Below are 22,989 nucleotides of genomic sequence, written 5' to 3'. Positions count from 1 at the left end.
TCACCTTAGATCCAGAACTGAGACTCTGGATCGAGGAAAGGGGGTCCCAATTCATTGACATTGCTCCGGTCAACACAGCCATCCAAGCACTGTCTCGACTGCCCGTTCTGAACACTTCATCTGCGGTCCTAGGCTGGACCTTAGCCGACATTGTGCTGTGCATCTCTACAGGTAATCAGCCACACTCTGACACTATGAGTGGCATTCATTCTGTACAGAAGACTCCACCAGATGCGACACAGCCGAGCTCACGAAAGCCGTGCCTGAAGGTCTCAGACGGAATCCCCGGAAAGGGGGTGCCAAGTCAGAGACCACGCCAAACCTCATCGAGCTGAATCCTCAGCTTTAAGATCCACCTGCCATCCTACCATCAGGTTCCACCTGCTACCCTACTACCATGGTCCACCTGCTACATGACCATCAGGATTCACCTGCCAGTCGGCCATTGTGATGATTGTCGTCCGATGATGTTCACACAGGGACTTCATCCGACGAAAAGGGGGAATATGTAGCGACTGACCGAATCCTGTTTTCCTTTCACTACTGAACAAATATGAACACATATATGTTTAATTACAATTTAAATACACACACACACACCACACATACCCGCACACAAATGTCCTGTGTGTGCAACTTAGGATAGGAATGTCCTTAATGTATATAACACAGAATTGTATCTAACCTTCCTGTATGCATGCATATCTAATTAGTTTTGTCTTATTCTATAGATGTAATTGGAGACTGGTCTATAACTTCAAATAGTAAGTGTATTTCTAAAGAAAGATTACCTAACAGGATCAACTTCTGTAACTCTCCCTCTTGCTAGGTCATAAAACTTTATGACCCCCAAAAGGAATTCCAAGGGAATCACAGCTCCCACTTGAATTCTGATGAAGAAAGACTAATAGACTCTGCAATCTTATATTTTCTATAAGTATAACCACTTAAGAAATGTATAAACATGAATTTGACCTTTCCTAGGTCATGGTAGCCGGTATTATGGCTTTATAGTCGTGTGAGTGAACATTAAATGTGTGTAATTCTGCATATGAATGTAACTTTATGTTTCTTCTACTCGTTCCGGCCATTCTCGGTACCGGTTTGACCGTCTTGTTTTGACTAAACCAGTCATACACAGGATATTACAGTAAAATGTATTGTTCTGTGTGTACAATCTTTCTGGCTAGAAATGAAAAAATTTTATAGCATCATCAATTATCCTGACAAGACAAAGAAGAACTTTTCCCGCTCGAGATGCTCTAAGATGATTGGGTCACATACGCGAAGCAGGCGTGAACCCCTCCTCTCTATAAGAAACTGACACAGGAGTTTCTCAAGAGAGCACTTTCCCTGTGAGAGGTTTCCGGTCCCATGGCTCCTTAGGGAGCTTTACACCGCGTTTCTTTTCTTTTCCTTTCTTTACTAAGTTTTATTTTCATTTTCGCCTCTCCCTCCCGAGGGAGATGAACTCTGAACTATTTCCTTGGTAACTTCACGTTCGGTGAACCTTTAAAACTTCCCGCGAGTCTGCTCGCCCCGGAAGACAAGAGAGAACAAGCCTATAGCACCGAACGACAAACACGCATACGACTCTGCGTTCCTCAGCAACACAAAGAGAACCATATACGCAAGTATAGGTTATTGATTTGATTTGATTGATGTGATTTCTTGTTGCCTCTCTAAGGGTTATTGTCTGTGATTTTTGCCATGCTGCGATCACCCCGGTGATCTCTCTCATCCTGACCGTCAGTTTCACTTTCTCATCCTCTATCTCTCTCTAGCTAGTCCATAAAAATAAAAAGCGTCCATTCAGTCATTGGGCCGATGGGAATCGGACGGTGGTTGGCGGCCGACGGCGCAGGCCGATCCTCCCCGGGCCCCCGACCCACGCGGGCGGGGTCGGGGTGCCCCGACCCCCTCAGGGGCCCGACGGGAGTGCCCCGAAGCCCGAGGCCACCCTAAGCAGTTCTGCCTTCGTCCTTGGTGGGGCGCCACACGTGCCCCGTCCCACTAACCCACTTTTTGTCCGATTGACCACTAGAGTGATCAGACCTCCCCCCACCCCACTAACCCACTATTTGTCCAATAACCCACTATATGGCGCAAACTTCACGTTGACCCCCCCCCCCCACTCCCTGGCCACGCCCCCGTCCCACGAACCCACTATTTGTCCAATAACCCACTATATTTACCAAAAGTCACGGGACCACCCCCCCCACTCCCTGGCCACGCCCCCGTCCCACTAACCCACTATTTGTCCAATAACCCACTATATGGCGCAAACTTCCCGTTGACCCCCCCCCCCCCCACTCCCTGGCCACGCCCCCGTCCCACGAACCCACTATTTGTCCAATAACCCACTATATTTACCAAAAGTCACGGGACAGTTTCTTTGATAGACATTTGAATTAAAGTTCCTGTCATGATGGTAACTATTTGACTGCACTCAGCAGGCCACCCAGAGTCCATAGCACCCAGTGCCATCCCATAATTCCACTGTCCACGAAGCCACTATTTGTCCAATAACCCACATTTTTTGAAAAGTACTAACCCCGGCCTTCATGCAATAAGCTGCAATCGGACACAATCCCACCTGCCATCGATTGAATGGGGATATTCAGACAGTTTCTTTGATAGACATTTGAATTAAAGTTCCTGTCATGATGGTAACTATTTGACTGCACTCAGCAGGCCACCCAGAGTCCATAGCACCCAGTGCCATCCCATAATTCCACTGTCCACGAAGCCACTATTTGTCCAATAACCAACTATTTTTGAAAAGTACTAACCCCGGCCTTCATGCAATAAGCTGCAATCGGACACAATCCCACCTGCCATCGATTGAATGGGGATATTCAGACAGTTTCTTTGATAGACATTTGAATTAAAGTTCCTGTCATGATGGTAACTAATTTACTGCACTCAGCAGGCCACCCAGAGTCCATAGCACCCAGTGCCATCCCATAATTCCACTGTCCACGAAGCCACTATTTGTCCAATAACCCACTGTTTTTGAAAAGTACTAACCCCGGCCTTCATGCAATAAGCTGTAATTGGAAACAATCCCACGTGCCATCGATTGAATGGGGATTCAGAGAGTTTCTCTGATAGACATTTGAATTAAAGTTGCTGTCATGATGAAAACCATTTTACTGCACTCAGGGGCCTCCCCTGAGTCAGTAGCACCAAGTCCCATCCCATAATTCCACTGACCGCGAAACCACTATTTTTACAATGGAACAAATGCTACGTGGGATCTGACAGTTTCTGTGATAGGCAATTTTTTAAAAGTTTTTTTCTTGATAAAAACTAGTTTACTGCACTCAGGGGGCCCCCCAGAGTCCGTAGCACCAAGTCCCATCCCAGAATTCCACTGTCCACGAACCCACTATTTTTTATAATGTAATAAATGCTACGTGGGATGTCCATAGCTCTGGTCAGTGGGGGGGCATTTGCCCAATATAGTGGGTTATTGGACAAATAGTGGGTTCATGGGATGGGGGGGGGGGGGGGGGGGGGGTTGGGGGGGGGGCCATTGGGCAATATGCTCTCTATCGCCCACTAGAGGTGTCCGAAAACCACCTATTCCGTGGCAAGTAGGTAAGGTTCTTTTTATTAAAACCATTATATTCTTGATTGCTAATTGTCTAAACCGCTCATTTTTACAAAGTCAATGAAGTGTTCGACCCTTTAGCTACAAAGCTTTACAATTCGTTGCTATTTCAGAGACCTAAATTTTATAATAACAAGAAGGTGATTTTTCCTGGCCAGAAAATAGCTTTTTTGGAATTATAAGAAAGAGATAATTTTTGTTGAAAATTGATGTTAATATTAGGGCCGTTTGCTGGACAAACAGATTGTTCGATAACTAAATTAATTCCATTTAAGGTTATCTCATATAATCAATCTGTAATAAGACTATTGATATATTAATGACGAACCATAACCCATTATGGTGATCATTCATATATACAATCGATCTATTTTCAGCTTCGATAATTTAACTGTAATGTGCAATATATTAATCATTCATGATTAATTATTAAATTCCCTATATATAATTTGAGCTAATTTAATGTAAGACTCATTGTCGCTACATCTGTGTTGTGAAATAAAATAATATGTCATTTAAAAAAGACTGTTTTGTTTTATTTGTAATTGTTTGTAAAATATTGTTTAAGATTTACATACCTTGAGGAAGTTGTTCCTCAGCTTGCGAGGCTACAGTTGCCATCTCCAGGTCATCTTCCTCCTCAAAAAAATCCGTAGCAGCAGAGTCTGTAAAATAACATAAAACACTAAGCACATGTCACCAACACACTTGTATGCGTTAAGTGATACTCACCACATGTAAAGAGCTGTCTCCGGGCTGCGGACTCAGACGCAGGTGGTACACGTGGTCCTGCAGCTGTTGAACACGTATTTTCGTTAGACATATATACTGCATAATATATACTGTAATGATTTTAAAGCTTGCAAATCACTTACAGGGTTTGGCTGGAGACAAAATCTTTTGTGCCAGCTGTGAAGCAGATAAATGCTTCCCCCGCGCCAACAGGGCCTTCACATTGGTCGCCAGCAGTGGCCTGTTCTTAGTGGCAGTAGGTGGAGGAGGAACAGACACAGTGGCAGTGGGCACAGCAGCAGTGAGGACAGATGCAGTGGGCACAATGGTGGTGGGCACGTGGGCTAGAGCCTGCCTCTTCAGCACGTATGCTTTGAAAAGGGCCATATTGGTGTTAGTCCTGGCCTTTGCCTTCTTCAGGTAGGTGATGAGAGCCTGGGCCTCCTTGCTTGGGTCCTCATACACCTCCTTCATTGACCTACCCTTAAAATCCCCAAACTCCACCATCAGACATCCAGAGTCTCCTGTCCTCTGGGCCTCCTGCAGCATGGCCTGTTTTTTTCTGATACACCTCTACAGCCTCGCCTACCTCCCTGATCTGCGAGGTGTATCTGAGGAACAGGTGTTTGTTGTCCGACAGCGGGTTGTCCCTCTCCTCCTCCCCCAAAATGCTGCTGACCAGATAGCAGGCATACCCCAGTGAGTTCTCCAGCAGCCACAGGAACCTCTGACCCTGGTGTTTCCCAAACTGGATCTTGCAGTGAGCCAGAACCAGGAACTGGTCTCCAGGATTCCCTCCATTCTGCCTCAAAAAGGCAGTGGCCTCAGCCAGGACCTCCACCTTACACCTGGCCCTCCCTGCCAACACGATCTTCCTCCTATTGCCCTCCTCAGTTGGCCCCATAAGGAGTCGACCCTCAGAGGTTCTTCGTAAAACCGGGTATGCATACATAATCTGAAAGGACACAGGCATAAACAGAACGTTACATAGCTGTCATATTCCAACTGAAAGTATTTTACTACATCATTTGTTTTTTATGTAATTAATTATTATAATATTATAATAATTAATGAATATTATTATTATTATTATGAGCATAAGCATTATTGTTTTTTATACAACTGTGAATCACTTTGAATTGCCTTGTGTACAAATTGTAAATAGTGTGATGAACTTATTAATAAGAAAATAAATAACACTTCTTGGTACAATCTTGCTGGTATCATGCCATGCTTAAATCGTTTTGTTTTGTTTAGCTTTTGTGGCAGAGATTACTAAGAAACACCAAATATAACATAAAGGCGTTTATGCCAATTCATAATAATATGATCATCAAACAGATCTAAAACTTAAAATGGTATATCAAATCGTTTTGGTATATCTTTTATAACATAGTCGAGAATCATTTGTTGAAACAAAAAACTTGTTTTTGCCTATTCATGTCTTTTTAAATATGTATAACATAGTATTTAAAAAGATAACATAAATATGTATACTGGTGTATAACATAGTATAGTATAACATATATGAATTAAACTTTTTTTTTAAAGGTTTTAGTAAAAATCTTCTTGTGGTCAAAATAATGTAATGAATGACACAAAAAAATACTAAATTAACAACAACAAAAAAATGGTTTAAGGAGGATATAGCTTAATTAGCGGTCGGCTAATTATCTTGACAGTAGTGGCATGTTTTTTACTGTATATCATGGTAAAGTTGCAGGTTCACATGTACAGAAGAAAATGTGTGCTATTACACGCTAGCTAGCTTTATTGGCATGTTTAATTGTCTAAAAACAAACACTGTTTATGAATAAATAATGATCGGTTATACAGTCGTGAAGAATAGAATTACCTGTTGCAAAGATTGCAAAGATGACGATAATAAGAGCGGTCGCCGATTGGTCAAAAGTAAGCCACAGGAGAAGAGCCAGGAGAGAAATGCGATTGGTCAAAAGTAAGCCACAGGAGAGAAAGGCGATTGGTCAAAAGTAAGCCAAAGGAGAGAAACACGATTGGTCAAAAGTAAGCCACAGGAGAGAACGTGATTGGTCAAAAGTAAGCCACAGCAGAGAAACACGATTGGCTCACGTGGGCTTACTTTGGCTCAATTGGTAGGAAGCAGTAGGCGCAAGCGAGAGGTAGAGGGATCGATGCCTGCATTCTCCAGTGCTGTCCATCCTTTTTACGCCCCCCTTCAAGGGGCACTACCTAGATGAGCTCTTGCGGCTCAGTGCTGCCGAAAAAGTTTTTTCGAACGAGGTACTGCACAGATTCCTGGCAAAAGCAGTTCCCACCGAGATTTGAACTCGGATTGCTAGATTCAGAGCCCAGAGTGCTAACCATTACACCATGGCGTGTGTCAACTTTTCCCATGAGCACCAGAGATTTAAGTCATTGAGTCCAGAAGCACGATAGCAAGGATTTAAGTCATTGAGTCCAGAAGCACGATAGCAAGGAGCAAATGAAGCCTTTGCTTTTTAAGCCCATGTTTCCCCAATTCCGACTCGGTTTGAGAGTGCCGAAAAAGTTTTTACGAACGAGGTACTGCAAACATTCCTGGCAAATGCAGGTCCCACCGAGATTTGAACTCAGATCGCTGGATTCAAAGCCCAGAGTGCTAACCATTACACCATGGAACAAACACACCCTGATAGCTGGCTGTCTGAGAGGCAGATAGCGATGAGGCTAGGTGGAATCAGGTAGACTAAAAGAGGCGGACGTGGTTCCTCTGCCAAAACCCGGGATTGAACCAGGGACCTTTAGATCTTCAGTCTAACGCTCTCCCAACTGAGCTATTTCAGCCAGGTACTTGTGCAGTTTAGCCAGCAGTCATGTCTGTGAGACCGCCAGTCATTTTCGAGAAGAGCACAGCGAAGGTCCCAGAGAGAAATTGAGTTGCCCGTACGGGGATCGAACCCTTGACCTTGGCACTATTAGCACCACGCTCTAACCAACTGAGCTAACCGGCATCTCTCTGGCTCATTTTATCCCCAATTTGTCAGAAATATCCTGGTTGCCCTAATCAGGCTGAAGAGATTAAAAGCAAAGCCTGATAATGGGCTCGTTCGGGATTTGAACACGGGACCTCTCGCACCCTAAGCGAGAAACATACCCCTAGACCAACAAGCCTAAACATACGTCCTCCCTGCTGCTGCCGGGCCGAAAACATTTCAGCTTGCATTGCTTAAAGCGCAATATTTTAATTAAATCTACAATTAAAAGGTAGCCAGTGCAAAGTTGCCAGCACAGAGGAAATGCGGCCTCTTTTTTGTGGTCATTGGAAATCACGCTGCAGCACCTGCACACGTGCTAGGGATCGCGCCTCGTCTTTGTCTTTGAGAGCGATGGACACCTCTTCCCCATCATCGATGGGAATTAGCTCAAATGGTAGAGCGTTCGCTTAGCATGCGAGAGGTAGCGGGATCGATGCCTGCATTCTCCAGTGCTGTCCATCCTTTTTACGCCCCCCTTCAAGGGGCACTACCTAGATGAGCTCTTGCGGCTCAGTGCTGCCGAAAAAGTTTTTTCGAACGAGGTACTGCACACATTCCTGGCAAAAGCAGGTCCCACCGAGATTTGAACTCGGATCGCTGGATTCAGAGCCAAGAGTGCAAACCATTACACCATGGAACCTTGGCGTGTGTCAACTTTTCCCATGAGCAGCAGAGATTTAAGTCATTGAGTCCAAAAGCACGATAGCAAGGAGCAAATGAAGCCTTTGCTTTTTAAGCCCATGTTTCCCCAATTCCGACTCTGTTTGAGATTGCCAATTTCACTGCCACGTCAGCAGTTGCGCATCACCTCTGCTTTTTCCCACCCTTCCGCAAAGAACCTAAAATGGTTCTACCGAGATTGGAACTTGGATCGCTGGATTCAAAGCCCAAAGTGCTAACCATTACACCATGGAAACAACACTTCCTGATAGCTGGCTGTCTGAGAGGCAGATAGCGATGAGGCTAGGTGGAATCAGGTAGACTAAAAGAGGCGGACGTGGTTCCTCTGCCGAAACCCGGGATATAAATATCCTGGTTGCCCTAATCAGGCTGAAGAGATTACAAGCAAAGCCTAATAATGGGCTCGTCCGGGATTTGAACCCGGGACCTCTCGCACCCTAAGCGAGAATCATACCCCTATACCAATGAGCCGAAACATACATCCTCCATGCTGCTGCCGGGCCACAAACATTTCAGCTTGCATGGCTTAAAGCGCAATTTTTTGATTAAATCTAAAATTAAAAGGTAGCCAGTGCAAAGTTTCCAGCACAGAGGAAATGCGGCCTCTTTTTTTGTGGTCATTGGAAATCACGCTGCAGCACCTGCACACAAATAATGAGAAGCTTACTTACAGGAGCCTGGTCTGCAACACTGGACCCAGTTGATGTTGCAGGAGCAGAGGCAGCACTTGGCTGGACAGAAGGCTGTGGAGGAGACTGCAGAGGAGGCTGAACAGGGCGCAGAGGAGGAGACTGCAGAGGAGGCTGGGCAGGGCGCAGAGGAGGAGACTGCAGAGGAGGCTGGGCAGGGCGCAGAGGAGGAGACTGCAGAGGAGGCTGGGCAGGGCGCAGAGGAGGAGACTGCAGAGGAGGCTGGGCAGGGCGCTGCAGTCCTGTGGGTGGCTGTAGTGAGGATGGTCCTGGTGCAGAGGGACAGGGGTTGAAGGCCTTGCTGGAAAGATGGGAGTTGCTCTTTCCAGTGGACAGGAAGCTCTGCAGGCGACTGGTACACCTGGCCAGGGGTCCACAATACTGGAGGACCAGGATAAGGGGCAGGAGCAGGGGCAGTAGCACGAGCCGGGGCAGGAGCAGGGCCTCTCGAGCCTGCAGTGGCTGGAGAAAAAAGAAAAAACTTACCCACTTACAGGGTTTGGCTGGAGACAAAATCTTTTGTGCCAGCTGTGAAGCAAATAAATTCTTCCCGCGCGCCAACAGGGCCTTCACATTGGTCACCAGCAGTGGCCTGTTCTTAGTGGCAGTAGGTGGAGGAGGAACAGACACAGTGGCAGTGGGCACAGCAGCAGTGAGGACAGATGCAGTGGGCACAGTGGTGGTGGGCACGTGGGCTAGAGCCTGCCTCTTCAGCACGTATGCTTTGAAAAGGGCCATATTGGTGTTAGGCCTGGCCTTTGCCTTCTTCAGGTAGGTGATGAGAGCCTGGGCCTCCTTGCTTGGGTCCTCATACACCTCCTTCATTGACCTACCCTTAAAATCCCCAAACTCCACCATCAGACATCCAGAGTCTCCTGTCCTCTGGGCCTCCTGCAGCATGGCCTGTTTTTTTCTGATACACCTCTACAGCCTCGCCTACCTCCCTGATCTGCGAGGTGTATCTGAGGAACAGGTGTTTGTTGTCCGACAGCGGGTTGTCCCTCTCCTCCTCCCCCAAAATGCTGCTGACCAGATAGCAGGCATACCCCAGTGAGTTCTCCAGCACCCACAGGAACCTCTGACCCTGGTGCAGTGAGCCAGAACCAGGAACTGGTCTCCAGGATTCCCTCCATTCTGCCTCAAAAAGGCAGTGGTCTCAGCCAGGACCTCCTCCTTACACCTGGCCCTCCCTGCCAACACGATCTTCCTCCTATTGGCCTCCTCAGTTGGCCCCATAAGGAGTCGACCCTCAGAGGTTCTTCGTAAAACCGGGTATGCATACATAATCTGAAAGGACACAGGCATAAACAGAACGTTACATAGCTGTCATATTCCAACTGAAATTATTTTCCTACAGCATTTGTTTTTTATGTAATTAATTATTATAATATTATAATAATTAATGAATATTATTATTATTATTATGAGCATAAGCATTATTGTTTTTTATACAACTGTGAATCACTTTGAATTGCCTTGTGTACAAATTGTAAATAGTGTGATGAACTTATTAATAAGAAAATAAATAACACTTCTTGGTACAATCTTGCTGGTATCATGCCATGCTTAAATCGTTTTGTTTTGTTTAGCTTTTGTGGCAGAGATTACTAAGAAACACGAAATATAACATAAAGGCGTTCATGACAATTCATAATAATATGATCATCAAACAGATCTAAAACTTAAAATGGTATATCAAATCGTTTTGGTATATCTTTTATAACATAGTTGAGAATCATTTGTTGAAACAAAAAAACACTTGTTTTGCCTATTCATGTCTTTTTAAATATGTATAACATAGTATTTAATAAGATAACATAAATATGTATACTGGTGTATAACATAGTATAGTATAACATATATGAATTAAACTTTTTTTTTTAAAGGTTTTAGTAAAAATCTTCTTGTGCTCAAAATAATGTAATGAATGACACAAAAAAATACTAAATTAACAACAACAAAAAAATGGTTTAAGGAGGATATAGCTTAATTAGCGGTCGGCTAATTATCTTGACAGTAGTGGCTTTTTTTTACTGTATATCATGGTAAAGTTGCATGTTCTCATGTACAGAAGAAAACGTGTGCTATTACACGCTAGCTAGCTTTATTGGCATGTTTAATTGTCTAAAAACAAAAACTGTTTATGAATAAATAATGATCGATTATACAGTCGTGAAGAATAGACTTACCTGTTGCAAAGATTGCAAAGATGACGATAATAATAGCGGTCGCCAATTGGTCAAAAGTAAGCCAAAGGAGCAGAGCCAGGAGAGAAACGCGATTGGTCAAAAGTAAGCCACAGGAGAGAAAGGCGATTGGTCAAAAGTAAGCCACAGGAGAGAAACACGATTGGTCAAAAGTAAGCCACAGGAGAGAACGTAATTGGTCAAAAGTAAGCCACAGCAGAGAAACACGATTGGCTCACGTGGGCTTACTTTGGGCTTACTTTGGCTCAATCGGTAGGAAGTAGTAGGCGCAAGCGAGAGGTAGTGGGATCGATGCCTGCATTCTCCAGTGCTGTCCATCCTTTTTACGCCCCCCTTCGAGGGGCACTACCTAGATGAGCTCTTACGGCTCAGTGCTGCCGAAAACGTTTTTTCGAACGAGGTACTGCACACATTCCTGGCAAAAGCAGGTCCCACCGAGATTTGAACTCGGATCGCTGGATTCAGAGCCTAGAGTGCTAACCATTACACCATGGAACCTTGGCGTGTGTCAACTTTTCCCATGAGCAGCAGAGATTTAAGTCATTGAGTCCAGAAGCACGATAGCAAGGATTTAAGTCATTGAGTCCAGAAGCACGATAGCAAGGAACAAATGAAGCTTTTGCTTTTTAAGCCCATGTTTCCCCAATTCCGACTCGGTTTGAGAGTGCCAATTTTCACCGCCACGTCAGCAGTTGCGCATCACCTCTGTTTTTTCCCTCCCTTCCGCAAAGAACCTAAAAAGGTTCCACCGAGATTTGAACTCGGATCGCTGGATTCAAAGCGCAATTTTTTCATTAAATCTACAATTAAAAGGTAGCCAGTGCAAAGTTGCCAGCACAGAGGAAATGCGGCCTGTTTTTTTGTGGTCATTGGAAATCACGCTGCAGCACCTGCACACGTGCTAGGGATCGCGCCTCGTCTTTGTCTTTGAGAGCGATGGACACCTTCGCTCCATCATCTAGGGGAATTAGCTCAAATGGTAGAGCGCTTGCTGCGCAAAAGAAGGGGCCCAATCTTTGCGCCCCCGCACACAAGCCAAAAAGATGCGAAAAATGAGAATTTGCCCACAAATTTCCCCTGCAACATTATTAGGGCTATATTCCTGTGCGTTATGAAGGAGTTATAGTCACATTTGAAACAAGTCACCCTCCGCGGGCTGGATTCGAACCCGTGTTCTGCGTGTGATCAACTGCGCCTGCGTCTTCATTTATCTATGACATCATTATATTGATTTATATTTTTTTGTGTGTATTATTATTATTTTTAAATATTGCACATTACATGTTGTTGATTATTTAATAAAATGAATAAAAATGGAGGGATATGATTTGATTGACATGATTTATCAGATTTGTTTTAAGACACTTCAAATATTTTATTAAATGTTTTTTTGTGTATATTATTTTAAAAAAATGCATATTACATGTTGTTTATGATTGAATAAAATGAATAAAAATGTTTCTTCAAATATGTGTGTTTTTTGTGAGGGATATGATTTGATTGATATGATTTATTAGATTACTTTAAGACACTTTAAATGTTTTATTAAAATGAATACACACAAATATTTCAATGACACTTAAAATGTTTTATTAAAATGAATACACAAATATTTAAATGACACTTTAAATGTAAAAAAAACAAATATTAAAATGAATACACACAAATAATGAAATGAGTACACAGACACAAACACACATATATACATATATATATATATATATATATATATATAGGACAATATGAAAGACTGGGTGGAACCATGTACAGTAATATATACAAAATATATACAGGAAAAAAGCAAATTGTTTATTGAGGAGGTGGAGTTTGCCTTGTATTTTGCTGGCGCTGTTCTGCCAACCAGTCATCTAAAGATTTTCCATTTGAGGCACGCAAGCAAAATGTGGCATTACCATATCGGCTATGGCCAAACTCTTTGGTTTTGGGCTGCCCACATTTGCTGCACATGTTAAAGGTTACCCCTCGCACATACTTCTTCTTATGGACTCCGCTTTCCGTCTCCTGGGCCCGCCGGCGCCTGTTCCTCTGAGTGTAACGGGAAACAGGAGCAGCAGACACAGGAGCAGGTGGAGCTGGGCCTGCACCGGATGTTGAAGCACCAGAAGGTGGAATCACCATTGACACGGTCATGTCTGGGTTAAGGACTAGTGACAATGACCCAGGTGCTGAAATGGGCTGCACAACTCCTGATGCTGTGGGGGCAGGTGCAATGGGGCACACCATGGTGGTGGCAGCAGCAGGCCGTCGACCTGGTCGCAGAAGAGGAGCCTGTCCTTCTCGATTTGGCGGAAGGGTAAATGTATGTTTTGGGCGTGAGGTCGATGCCGCTTCATCCAATTTTTCCCTCGGTGGAGGAAGCTGCGTATCAGCCACAGCAATTGGGTCAGGTGGAGTCAGTCCCTGAGCGAAGACACTCATTTCCTGTTTTTTCTGCTGCCGTTGAAACCTGAAAATAAATTACATGTATTATATATATGTTTAAAAAAGTATTCAGTTAATTTGAAGAAAATAATGTGCCTTGCTTACCACTGAATGAGTGTCTTCTGGTTTAGCTCAAACAGCTGGATCATTGTTTCATCCATCAGCCTGCGATTGTTAAGCACCAGCTCTCGGATATGGTGGTAATCCGAGAGGATTTTAGACCACCTGGGGCGGCAAACTCCAGCCTTCTTGGTCGGCGACGTGTGTAAAGCACACAGCTTTGTACAAATGGCCTCAACCAAGCGGCTGGTGCTGGGCCACTGTGCTGGTCCCCCGGGATGTCCAATCAGACACCGTTTTACACTCTCCACACCCGGTGTGACTCCGGACCGCTTTGGTGCCTTAAAGCGTCCATGTGTCAGCTGAGGCTGATGTCAAGGCTGATAGTTGACCCGCTGTTTGTCTATGTCATGGAGAGCTGTCCACAGCTGAATGGCCTCTGTCACCTGCAGGTCAGTGAGGTAAGGAGCCTCACGAAGACCAACCAGGTAACCAGCCATATCCTGGACCTTGTCCCACCCAGCAATGCCATCGGGCCCAATGACTGCTCCCTAGTAAATTCAGATTAATGTTAATATATGTGGAATAAAACGAGATTGAAATTAAATAAAGCCCTTAAAGTGTTTTACCTGAGCCTCGTCGGAGAAACTGCTTCCAGTGTCAGATGGCTGTGACAACACTGAAGGGGCAGGGGCAAGTTGGTGTCCTTCTCTAGTTGATGTGGATGGCTCAGCCAGTGACACGTCAGCCATTGATACATCAGCCGGTGATGCTGGGGACTGAGGCTGAGGCAAAGATGAGGGGCTGTTTGCGAGATCATGGCAGGGGTCATTCTCGTACAGCACTGGAACTGTGATGTCCTCCGTGATCTCTTCCTCAAACCCCTCATCTTGCAGGTCTTGGTCATCAATTTCCTCCACCAGCCTGTCTTCATCCTCTGGGTTCTGGAGCACTGGAGTCAGTGTTTTGCCAGTCTGGCTGTAAAGGTACTCTATTCCTAGCAATTCACCTACGAGAATAAAAGGGGAAAGAAATGTCTTAATATTTTGTCTAGTACATTTAAGGCTAAATTGATACTTAGTAGGGTATTACAAAATAACAAATTAATGAATGTCTTGCCTGTATATACTCCAGGAGGGCGATAGCGCTCATCCCAGGGCTTCCCAAAGACTGTCTGGCTAAGCTAGTCCACAACCTCTCTCATGGCACTGCCATATGACCGGATGGAGGACGCTCCTTTTATGGCATCTTCCATCCGGTCATCATTCCAACGCATCAAGCCCTCAAGGAGATAGGCTTGAAAATGCGCATCACTGGCACTGGTTCCTAAAAGTAAAAAAAAAAAAAAAAAAAAAAAAAGGGTTTTATATGTCACATATGTACAATATATTTACTACACATGAGGTGCTATGAAGTAGCTGGTTACATGTAATAGAGTTATGTAATTACATAAAAAAATTATTGTCATTATAACCAGAGTTATTAGTGATTTGTGAGGCAAGACAGCTTTGTCAATGCTTTTATGACATCAGAAAAGAACTGTAAAAGTGTGACATTTATTAATGTGACATTAATTTAACGTAATGGAAGCAGTTACAGTGCTTATATTTTTTTACAGAAAAATTACTAATCCATATGTATGTAATACCTGGAATAAAACGGTTCAGGTGGAGGTGGAATGACTCCAAGGAGGTAGAGCCTCGAGCACACCTGTAGCAGCACAGCTCCACACCGCCTTTCTTCAGTGTCCCCTTCTTTATGTAGAGCGGAAAGTGCTCTGGGTCTTGGATACACTGTACATGCTTCCGCTGTTCTTTCCATATCTGCTGGATCCGTTCATGGTTCAGAAGTGGAACTCCCAGAGTATCCTTCCCGTCCGCACTGTCAAACTGATCAATCAGTGACCCAATCAATATGGTGGTCTCCTCCTCCCCCCTGGTCCTCCTCCGGCAGTGCAGTGCCAGCTCCCTCCGGTTAATGCGAGCACTGACCACCTTTTCTGAGATGTAGCCAGTCTTCTTTGCTGCCAGCTCACCCTCATTTGCACGGTGAAGAGCAGCCACATCCTCTGAATCCCACTGGAATATGGACATGGATAGACGTGCCATGAAGATCCTATAGAGCGGATGAGCCTCTGTCGTGACACCTGCAGCAAATTGCCGCATGAAATGCCAGATGTCCAGGCGCACTTCAAGCTCATCCCACTCCGAAAACATGGCCTTCACCTGAGACTGGCCGTGCTGACTGCAGCAATCTCTGTCCACGTACATCACCTTTGGGGATGCCTCTCCTGCCTCTCGGTAGCGTTTCATTAGGCCAGCTGCCATGGGGTCCAGTGCATGTCCCTCGGCGGCTGTTAGGACAGAGACAAGGACTTGGCCGTGTTCGTTACCAACATTTGTGCACCAGGCAGCTGTTCCTGAAGCAGCACCGGCAAGTTTTTTTGTGACCTATTGAAGAAAAAAAAGATTTAAAAAAAAAAAAAAAAAAAAAAACTCATAACTGTTCATTATGTACACACACACATATCCATATCTGGACAATTTCTGGATATAAACAGGGCTGTGATACCTTTTTTGTGGAGTCCATCTTGAGAACACAGCCAAATACAGATGTTATTTTGGCCTTGACCTCGTCCAGTCGCCCCAGAACATCCCTGGCATACACAGCTAACAGCCACTTAGGTTTAGGAAGGGCAGGTAAAAGGGGAGGCTCAGCAAACACAGGAGGCTGCACAAGGGAGGACCTTGTGAATGGTTCACAGGCAGTCAGGTACTGCAGGACACGCTGTGTCCATGCCTCACTGTGTTGTTCCATCAGCTTCTTGTAGAGCTGAGTCACACTGTTGCCCAGTGTCCTCTCCCTCATCATCCTCACCACCCGGTTGTCACATGAGTATCTAAAGAAACAACAGTATAATCATGCAAATGCTTTGGTTGGAAAAAATAACACAAATAAAAGCGCCTAATAATGAATGATTGTCATTATGAATTACCTGTATGTCAGCAAAGCTGGAAACTGACTGCGGTGGCCCATATCCAGCTGTCCTAAGATGTCCTCGTTCCAAGCTGGATACTTCTTTTTGCAGCGTTTGCACTCCAGATACTCAGTGGCAAGGTCATACCACCCATCAATGTCCAAGACCTTGCGCACGGTACGGTAAAGTCCTGCCGCTGTAAGTCTGTGCTTACCACAGTCTGGGCGAACGCAGACAAGAGGAAACAACCACATCTTTAGCGGCATCCATAAGAAAATGGGCCGACAGAAGAAGAGGTCAGGTGAGGCGGGTGGCTGGGTGTTTATTAAAGGGGGCTGAGGAGGATACCACCAAAGCTTCAGCTGGGACACTATTTCTGGCTTTCCGGTTCGCATGTTGGCCTTAAACAGTGTGTTCCGGATCCACTCATGCTGGAAAGGTGGAAGATGATCTTTCCAGTGACTAGGAAGCTCAGCTGGTGGCTGATGATGAGGAAGATCTGGTGTCTGTGCTGTTTCCGCTGATGGAGACGGACCGGCACAGGCCTCTGAGTGAACAGTAACATAAACAATATAAGGATGACTGTTATTTGATAGTAATATGCCATAAATGCAGTCCACAAACAGCCGGCGAAGCAGTAATTTTAAACAAGTATTAATAATAATTATGATTATATTTAGGAATAACAGTGAAGAAAATGGTATTAGTGTCAAGAAGCAAAGAACACGGTGTACACTTTATTGATGTAAGGAATATGGGATCAATATAGCTCTTTGAGAATGAGGATTAGATGGAATGAAAGAAGGAAAATGAGTCGTGATGAATTCAGTAAAAAAAAGAATGATGCCCACAGACATGAAGCATGCACACAGACACAATAAGGAAAAACTGTTCCTCTAATTATTAGAACAATGAATCTCCACCATCCTGTCTGCTCAGGTTGAGCGAGTGAGAAGAGCAAGCGGTGTGAAAAAGTTATCCAGTGATTGTTCAGCAACAGGTACGTTCGGAAACGCAAATAAATACACTGACACCTTTGGACATCCTTAAGGTTTGGAAGAAGTGCACTCAAAGAATGCCTCCCGCTTGAGGCATGATGTCACATAATTCTGTATTGTAAACAAAAAATATTTAAAAATGTTTATTTATTTTCAAAAATAATGATTCTCAGTGGGTTTCCACAAAACATTCTTATAATATTTGCATTTGTGTCATATGCCACACCTGTATTTAGCTGTGCTTCACATTGTGATGCAGCAAATACCAGCTCCTCATCATCATCTTCAGCAGTGGGAATGGAAGTGCCTGGAGCACAAATGTTAAAACTATTACTGTGATCAATACATGGAGACAAACATATGTAAGATGTTGCTTACTTACCAGTAGCGAAAAGCTGCTTTCGGACCAAATGTTTGGCTGGGGGTTCTGCTGCCGGAGGAGGTAAAGTGGACTGCAGTAATGGATCTGGAAACAACAAGTGGACAAGTTTGCCATGACGATAAATGAATACATGTAGAACTGCTGTAGGGAAAATTCTATATTTACACTCCTACTCACAGGGTTTAACTGGTGACACTAGTTTTTTTGCCAGCTGTGAAGGTGACAAATGTTTGCCACGCGCCAACAGTGCTTTCACAGTGGCGGTCAGCTGTAAACCAGTTTGGATGGCTGTAGGTGGACGTGCAGAGGCACTAGAGGTTGCAGGTGGACGTGCAGAGGTACTGGAGGCTGCAGGTGGACGTGCAGGCTGATGTACACTGGTGCCCATATCAGAAGCCCGTCTTTTCAGGACATACGCCTTGAAAATGGCCATGTTAGTGTTGGGCCTGGCATCTGCCTTAACCAAGTACCTGATGAGGGATTCGACCTCATTGCTCTGGTCTTCATAAACATCCTTCATGGACCGGCCCTGAAAGTCACCAAACTCCACCATCAAGCAGCCCTGGTCTCCAGTTGCCCGGGCTTCTGCTTGCATTTCCTGTTTCCTCTTATACTTCTCTACTTCTTCTGCCATCTCTCTAATATGAGAAGTGTACTGTAAACAGTTGTTTATTTTCTGACAGGGGGGTTGTCTGCGCTTTCTCACTGGAAATGCTGTGCACCAAATACACTGCGTACCCCAGAGAGTTTTCCAGGAGCCATCTAAATCTCTGATCCTGGTACTTCCCAAACTGAAGTTTGCAGTGAGCCAGTACTAAAAACTGGTCACTGGGATCTCCACCGTTTGTGCAGACAAAAGTACTTGCCTCTGCCAGCACCTCCTCCTTCGATTTGGCCCTTCCAGACACCACATTTTGAAGTTGCTTCGCCTCCGCCGATGGCGCCATGAGGAGACGGTTTGATGTTGCTGACTGGCGACGAAAAACGGGGTATGCGTACATTTTCTGAAATAAAAATCAGAAAGAGACTATTACCTCTGTCAATCTAAAAGATACCTGTATGTTAAGTGTGTTACAATAATTTAGCAAACTACACAGCAGGACTTAAATTATGTTTATCAGGCATTTTGGGTGACAATATGGAAAGAAATTATATGAAATATTAGATATTATTATGAAAATCTTGGCAATTACTACTAACTCTAGTTAAGACGTTTGGGTATTAAACAAATAAAATAGAAACCGGTTCATTCCACGATCTCGACACCGCAGTGTGGGGATAGGGAAAAACCAGTAGTCCCCGACGAGGAGGCTGCGATACAGAGTTTTCCTGTTTTTTAGATACATTTCATCTAATAAACTCTTTTTTTTTTTTTTTTAATAAACTCTTTTTATTTTCACTCTCATAATGTTCAGCTGTCCAGTAAATATTTAACTAGCAACAGCATTAGAAAAACCTCCTTTAAAAAGCTCATCTTTACTCAACAGAGTTATGAGCTGCCCATTTATTGAAAAATCAAACATCTGCCTTTTTCTTAATACTTTTATTTGTTTTGTTCACTTTTTCTTAACAAAACACTAACGATACCAATTCCTCGGAACTGGAAATCGCAGCACACTGGATCTGCAGGTGAAAGCTGAGATAGGGCGGAGCCCGTCCCAACCCACGCTGTCAGATCCGTTTGCGAACCCCAAAATGCGAGTCGCCGCCGTGTCTAGGCAACAGCGGGACCCGCGCGGGTAGCGCGATCCGAACCATTCTCCTCAAAGAATGATCGGCGAGAGCGGAGCGTCTTCATAGATAGACTCATACAATGCACACAATCAGCCCCCTCGAGGACTGACTGGGCATGCTCCACTCCCAAACAAGCAACACAAAGCTGATGTGTGTCCCCACCCGTAATATAACGAGGGCAGGGAACAACACACCGTCTATAATCTTGCTTGCTCGCCATAATAATGATAGATTGGGCTTGATAGACAACAATAAATAGACAAGGACAGATATACAGAGAGCGCTTGCTGAAGGTACAGAAGCTGTCGCGGTCTGATTTCAGGGCTGCTATATAGTTTACTGGTCTATGACGTCACCTATGTTGTAGTGGGCTTCCATTGGACTGATTTTACACGTGCTTCACGACGTAATCACGCAGAGCGTTCCCATCGCGTCTCAAACGCAGCTCGAGTTCCCTTGAAAGGGAAACGAAATTTAAATAAAGAAAAAACGAAATTAAGTTAAATTAAAAACGAGATTAATTTAGATTGATAGTAACGGGTAAAAAGTCTAATACATTTTGCTTCTATTATTTTCCACAATGTCAAAACAACGCAGCTTAACCCAAAACACAAGCTCATCATGCACTTCCACACACACTCCGCTGTTCTGCTCTAGAACACTCCCGTTGCTGGAACACTTAAGCCTCTGTTATACTCCAGTTTGGACGCGTACACGACAGCTGCGCACAGCTCGGACGCAGACTACTTGTATTTATACTTTCTGCTGAGGTCCGCTCTACTCGCATGCGCAGTAGATCGGTCTGGCCAGTATAATCGATAATATTTTAAATATTTATAGTTTATATTTGCATTTATGTCAAAACCTATCAAACATCAAAATTACATTTATTAATATGTATTCGTGTCAAAATGACATATAAACATCTTAGGCGTTGGTTCTTTTTCTAGCATGCACGCGTTTTCCTCGTGTATCAGCAGGAAGTGTGCAAACTCCAACCTGTTAACATGGGTGCCGAAATAACGGACATGCTACGCAGCCAGTGTGTCGCCGGCCTTATTCAAGCGCGAATGAGAACCGTTTCGCGGGGGATCCCAGGTGTGCAAAAAAAAACAACAACGAATATTTGAATGTCAAATTTTCAACTTGAATACCAATCCGCCGAAAGAATATTCGATTATCCGGGTCCAGCCCTAGTTTTTACTTACTGTAACGATATCGGGTGAAGCGCGCTGTCAGCCCAGCGATCTCATCTCGAGCAGCTCAGAGAGCGAGGATTAGATATCCGATGAAAGCCAAAAAGCCAAAAGTTATTGACTGTCTGCATCTGTATCGCAGTCCTGTTTGGTGAGGTGATATTCAATTAATCATGGATAATAGATGAACTAGTTTTATATTTTATTATGTTCATGCTCATTTTTGAAATAGAAATACATACAGTTTATGAAGTGAAATTCTATAGCCTTATGAGCAGTTGATATATGGTAATCATCAGACTGTTATGTTAATTTAGTGACGTCATTCGGTTGTTTATTATATCAATATGTTTCAGCACGTTACAATCATTAAATGGATTGAGTTAAGATAGCCTATACCGTAATTAATGAAACAGTTTGTTATCATGCAGATGGACAGCATGAATGGTTGCTCTGGCTCTCTGTTTATGTGTGTGTCTCTTATACATGCCAGCTTGTGTGAATGGGGGGTGGGTTGCGATTAGGGTTGTAACGGTATGAGATTTTCACGGTATGATAATAGTCTCAGAAAATATCACGGTTTCACGGTTTACGGTATTAAACAATGATTATTATTATCAGCTGCAATGAACCTTAAATTAATGAAAACTGATAGGGTTTTTTGGTTGAACATATGGTTTATTAAAACAAACTTTTTTAATCTACCTTTTGAAAAAATAAGAAAGAAAAAATAAAGCTGCAGATCTCCCATTTGAACAAACATGTTTGATCAATTGAATTAATAAAATTCTTAATTTATTAATTATTATTTAAGATAATTTTTATTTTGACAGGTTGTACTAAACTCCTATGAGTTTCAGTCAGAGTGTATTTGACAATGATTATTTTCAACAAAATTATGAAATGCTTATTTAGTTCTCTCAGAGCAGCTCTGGATATGTTCATGTGTTCACGTCCTTATATAGTGAGTGAGACGGCAGACGCTTTAAACACCATGAACGTCCCACATACTTGAGTATATACTAGGTGAAACGGTGCTGCTCATTCACACAGACACGCTGAACAAGCAGAATATAGATTTACAGTTTTTGCGCTGTTTAATAGACACACTCATATAGCGATTTTATTTATTGCACAGCTATATTTTAGATTTATTCATCCATCTATCAAATCGCGCATTTTACGTGACATCTGCGTTATATTGTAAATTCCCTCAGCAACACGTAAATAATATGGACTTAAGTTATAAATTGAACTTTATCTGCAGGGAGGGAAGGTGTTCGCGAATATGGGAGAACATATTTGACATATTTCCTCATTTTGCAGCCACTCTTCGTCCATATTTCTGGACACAACTGGATATCAATCTTCAAGGAAAAACCCACGTTCGTTTTTCGGATACCCAAAGTTTGCTTCGTATTTAAAAGGCAGGACAGTTGCTGTGAATCTGGGAGACTTTTCTTCCACATTGGCCCCTTTAGTTTGTGGTGTCCCTCAGGGGTCGATTTTGGGACCGTTGCTGTTTTCGCTCTACATGCTTCCTTTAAGCAGTGTTTTTAGAAAGTATAGCATTTCATATCATTGCTATGCAGACGATATCCAATTTTACTTTCCTGTGGGCTTAGATAAAACCTGTTCGTTGGACAAAGCACAGGAATGTTACAGTGACATTAAACTCTGGCTATCTAGCAACTTTCTCCAATTAAATGAGAGTAAAACTGAGGTTTTGATTTTAGGCTCTCCCGTCTCTTCTTGCTTTCCTGATCATTTGGGTTCTTTATCCCTAAAGACTGAGAATCATGTAAAGAGTGTAGGGGTAATTATGGACTCATCTCTTAACTTTAAGAAACAGATTGGTGCTGTTGTCAAAGGAAGCTTTTTTAACCTGAGATCAATTGCTAAAGTAAAGCATTTTTTATCTAGTGAGGATTTAGAAATTGTAGTTCATTCTTTTATTACATCTAAGCTTGACTACTGCAATTCTTTATATATCGGTCTCCCCCAGACTCTTCTTGTCCGCCTACAGTTAGTGCAGAATGCAGCGGCAAGGCTTTTAACGGGGGTGCGAAAGAGAGAACATATTACTCCGGTACTGCAATCCCTACATTGGCTACCGATCAAATTTAGGATTGATTTTAAAATTCTCTTGTTTGTTTACAAGGCATTGTCAGGCCTTGCCCCCCAGTACATCAGTGATCTTATAGTTCCTTACTCTCCTTTTAGAGTTCTCAGGTCCTCCGATCAACGACTTTTAAAGGTACCTCGTTGTAATTTAAAAT

At 43.6% G+C, this 22,989-nt stretch overlaps 3 non-coding genes across 3 annotated transcripts; all 3 read right to left on the bottom strand.

Moving 5' to 3' along the window:
• Positions 1–7,080: 7,080 nt before the first annotated feature.
• On the bottom strand, positions 7,081–7,153 carry trnaf-gaa (transfer RNA phenylalanine (anticodon GAA)). The gene has a single exon. It is a non-coding gene; the product is annotated as a tRNA-Phe (tRNA).
• Positions 7,154–7,246: 93 nt separating this feature from the next.
• On the bottom strand, positions 7,247–7,320 carry trnai-aau (transfer RNA isoleucine (anticodon AAU)). Its single transcript has one exon. It is a non-coding gene; the product is annotated as a tRNA-Ile (tRNA).
• A 4,027-nt stretch (positions 7,321–11,347) lies between these two features.
• trnaq-cug (transfer RNA glutamine (anticodon CUG)) lies at positions 11,348–11,419 on the bottom strand. The gene has a single exon. It is a non-coding gene; the product is annotated as a tRNA-Gln (tRNA).
• Between the last annotated feature and the right edge of the window lie 11,570 nt (positions 11,420–22,989).

Source organism: Siphateles boraxobius, unplaced genomic scaffold (assembly GCF_051911475.1).
Source record: "Siphateles boraxobius isolate OS27281-9 unplaced genomic scaffold, OSU_SipBor_1 19, whole genome shotgun sequence".
NCBI classification, from domain to species: Eukaryota; Metazoa; Chordata; class Actinopteri; order Cypriniformes; family Leuciscidae; genus Siphateles; species Siphateles boraxobius.
The sequence above is the reverse complement of the archived record's forward strand: the minus strand, read 5'-3'. Positions and strand labels throughout refer to the sequence as shown.